This window comes from Lactuca saligna, chromosome 3 (genome assembly GCF_052625555.1).
Source record: "Lactuca saligna cultivar CGN05327 chromosome 3, ASM5262555v1, whole genome shotgun sequence".
In the NCBI taxonomy this organism is placed as follows: Eukaryota; Viridiplantae; Streptophyta; class Magnoliopsida; order Asterales; family Asteraceae; genus Lactuca; species Lactuca saligna.
The window spans coordinates 170,777,501-170,781,980 of NC_136419.1; the positions used below are offsets into that span (position 1 = coordinate 170,777,501).

The window sequence follows — 4,480 nt, forward strand, 5'->3', positions numbered from 1 at the left end:
GTGAGTTTCATAAGTATTTAATGACAATGTTTGTATGAAACGAAATATCTTGTCCTTGTTTGTTTGTGTTTAGAAAATCCTGTATTTTCTACTAGTATAAAAGTAGTCTTCCTTCCAGACCATAGTTTGTTTCCAAAATGTATGTAAGTGTAAAAGTAACCAATATGTTTGAAAACCTCGTAAATCAATGTATTTTTAATACCTCCTGTGAGCTTTATAACCATACTATTGACTCGGAATGCCTATACACAACGTTCTTCAGGCGTTGGAATGTTATGACGTTTGTCACCCCAAACGGTGGACTGTAGCTAACAGTTAGGGCGCGGGTTGTCAAGCCCGTATAGATCTATACACAAACACCATGCTCCCCCTCCAAGGGATTCTGGTATATAATACAGGACTTGAAATGTGTACTCGAACGTACGTGAAGTAAATGTCTCACAGAACCGTAGTATAAAAGCAGATTTACGTGTTGAAATGTTCGTTTGTTATTGTACATGAAAGTGATTTCTTGAAAATCGTGTTTCTAGTATGTAAAAGTTAGCAATATCCTCATAAAACTATACCTATTATAGTTTTCTAAAAGTGTGCCTTGTTTGTTTTAGAATATCTAGAAAAGGAATCACTTATTATGAAAGCATAGATTTTTGTAGAGTCTAAGATAGACACATATACATTAAATCTAGGAAAATGTTTAGTTTATACATGCATTACAAAAAATTATAGTTTCAAAGATAGAATGCTATTGTAATATATTTTGTATATGGGAGTTCCCTATAAAGTTTATAAATCACATATGATTCTACTTAATAAAAGTGTATAATAATCTTTATATATAACACCCGATAGTAGTCGTGTGTTTTACTTGTATTCCCCCCCCCCCCCCCCCCCTAGAAAGCACATAAAAGCGTTTAGAATATTTAAAAGGGTTAATTAAGGGGTATGAACTCACTTGAAAGTTTGAAGATAGCAAGATGGAAAACCGGGCAGAGTTTCGTCTTGGGAAACAGATTATTCTCGGGAATCTCGGGAGTAAAATCGACCTTCGGGACTTTGAGCAAAATGATCAGGGCTTCGGGGTAGTGCGGGCACGGAAAACGAGGTAAAACGCAAGAAAAGTGAGAGAGAATGAGCAATTTTTCCGGGAACCCTCGCATCCTATTTATAGGAGGCTGGAACCGCCTCGGTACGCGGGGCGTACGCGTACGTCATGCATGACCGAGTCCTCGACTGCCTCGGACTTCGGATGGGACGGGGGGGGGGGGGGGGGGGGGTAGGCTCGCATAGGGGCGACGTGGACGATCCGAGGCCAAGGCTTTGAGTACGCTGGGTGTACTTGTGTATGCAGGGCGTACTTGCGTGACTCAGACTTCGGATAATACCGAAGTTTTCAATAAAAATATATATAAATTATTTATCAAACTTCAAAAATTTATATCTCCTTCATACGAACTCCGTTTTCGACGTTCTTTATATCCACACGTAGGTGAGACTAAGATCTACAACTTTCGTTTAGATTCCGTCGGCAAATTCCGAAATTATTTTTATTATTTATTTATTAAATTGGCGTGATTAAGGAATTTCTTTAAAAATTCATAACTTCTTTATCTAATGTCGGTTTTTGCCAGACTTTTTACCGCTGAATTACCATTGTCGAGACCTTCGATTCTCGTTTAGGTTATTCCGGCCAAAAGTCGCTCGATCTCCGATTTGAGTTTTTAGTTGTCTGTTGCTAAGCCGAAATTGGAAAAATCTTAATTTCAATATACGAAGCCGGGTTTGGGCATTCTTTTTACGTACGATCCCGGTTTAATGATATAAAACATAGTAGGCAGTTAAATAGAAATTTTTTGGACATTTTATTATCAACGTTAATTTTTATTAACTCAAAAATGATTACAATACTTGACCTATTAGGCTATTACAAAGAGTTGAAATATCGAGTTATCACACTATCCCAAACAACTATTCAAATCTTCTATGCAGATGTTAAAACCCAAGACGGTTTTTCAAATCTCTTTAACTTATTTAAACCTACCGATAGATATTTTCCATTTCTTTTATATAAAATAATACACAGAGTTTTGATCGATAAAATAGATTAAAACACGTCACTTTGCAGCTTCAGTTCTTCTACACTTCCACACAAAGCAGTTATATCTTATATGTAAACGAATAAATTAAAAGTCAAATGGATAGAAACCAACAAAACAAACTTCAGATCAAATCATCAGCTATCTATGACGTCTCTACGAGTTATTAGGGTTAGCGTTTGCAGGACCAAAATGCAACTCCAAACGGAACTTCGAACCAGCTATTGATTTGCCCTTGTTTCCAACTTTATCTAATTCCCTTATCGGAAACTGAAAAAAATAAAAAAATAAAAAACCCTAAATTAAAAGTTCATCATAGAGTTACATCCAACATTTGAACCTAACAAGATCGATTGAAATACCTGTATCGAGTCATTTTCGATAAACGCAGTGTTGAAGCAAGCATAGAAGAGACGACCCCCAATGTTCTTCTCATAGAACGTCACACACACATCTCCGGTAACCTGTCCAACCATTATATGTAAAACATTAATGAGTTTACAAAAAACCTAGATTTTCAGAAATGGTGGAGGTTTACAGGGATCAGTAATCACACCTTTACTGTATTTCCACCAAAGTAGTGGTCAAGGCAGTTTTGCGCCTCTTCTTCCTCGATCTCTGAATTCCCAAAACTCGTGTTCCTAACTTTCCTACAGAAATTCCGGCAAACATCTGCCGGTGAACGAAACGTTCACCAGTAACTTCTTGCATTTGTGAAACAATAAAGAAGACCGATTCTATGGTTTTAGCGTCGTAAAGCCGAATCCGTTGAAGCTCTTTGCTACATGGTTTTGGAAGGTTGACCTGAGGTGAGCAACCCTTAGTAAAAGTAACAGATTTCTGCCAATAGTTAACGTAACGTCGTTGGCTTGGCAGCATCACCTGCCACCATTTCCATATTTAATTTGTTTACACTTGTAGTTGAACATTTTCATCATCGTAAATAGAAGAAAAAATTAAAGTAAAACTTACTGTAAGATAATTTGTGGACCCTCTATCTGGATAATCACAAAGAGCCTCTTTTGCTAACATGCCGGTGTAAACCAAGTAAGAAGATACCATCAACCCAATCCGACCTTTACCCGCCTGTTGAATTTTCAAAAATAGTTTACGTTTTATACGAATAACTAATTTACATGAGTATAAAGAATTTTCAAAAATTACCGAATTTAAAAGTTTACCATGCAGTGAATGAAGACAATATTCTTTGGGTCGTTTGAAAGCCATGTATGGACACTTTCACAGAATTCCTTGACCATTTGGAGGGATGGGGCATGATTATCATCAAATGGAAATCTTTCGACAAGATTGTTAAAATGAGATGGATCATAAGTTTGCTCTGTGCATAAGTTATAGACCTACAAGTTAGAAAAATATAAAATATGAGAAAGAGTAATTGAATTTCTTGTAGTGCTTTATAAATTGGTAAAAACGTTGTAAAGTCGTTACTTAACATAAACACTATCTAAATCCAAAAAATACACATAGGAGTATAATCCGTTTTCATTTGTAGAATTTTTAATTAGACAACTTTTTTAAGAATTTCATGATATAAAATTCTAATCTTCTTTCAAAATCAGCGTGCACATTTTTTTTTGTAACGTTTTGTTTAATTTTAAGTTTTGTAAATAATAAAATTTATAATTATTATTAAAAAATATATAAAATAATGTATACATCGCATTATGATATAACATAAAAAAAATGCTTCTCAAATTTTCATTCGATTAATACAACGAGAATAATATAACAACGGATTCTGATACCTTGTAGTGTCGAGGATGTCTTTTTTCCAAAACGGCCTTGACTTGTATCAAGGCATTTTGATACATGGCTCTAGTTAGCTCTAGAGGAAACAACGTTGCTAATATACGATTCGTGATGTAAGACATATTTGAGCTCCCAACCACCACCACGAACCACCACCTGCCTTTTCTTTTGAGACACCAAACCTCTTGGTAGGAGTCTTGAAGCTTTCAACCCCATTTTATGTTGGTAAAAAAATTCTAAACTATCTGCAAAAATCAGAATATGTTAGCTAAAAATCAAAATATTACAAAATCAACCCTAGCCTACACATTATTTGATACATAAAATACTTCGCAATTGAAGCTTCTATTACGTTGCATGTATAATTAATAATATATAGATATTTTGCTCTTAAGATATTTTATCCTACATTCATAATTCTTAAAAGAACGTAAACCTTGAAGATTCAAAGGCGAATATTACCTGTAACTGATAGTGAAACAAGACCTTAATTTTCTTGTTTCCTCTTCGTGCTTCTGAGTCTTGTGAAGGAGTACGATACGGCTATTTAAGATTCTTGGTAACTTGGTATATATATATAAGATTAGGGATTCATATTTAATTATCTCTATGTATGT

At 34.9% G+C, this 4,480-nt stretch overlaps 1 pseudogene; it reads right to left on the reverse strand.

Moving 5' to 3' along the window:
• Positions 1-2,249: 2,249 nt before the first annotated feature.
• LOC145036159 (phosphatidylinositol 3,4,5-trisphosphate 3-phosphatase and protein-tyrosine-phosphatase PTEN1-like) lies at positions 2,250-4,079 on the reverse strand (annotated as a pseudogene).
• Positions 4,080-4,480: the final 401 nt, after the last annotated feature.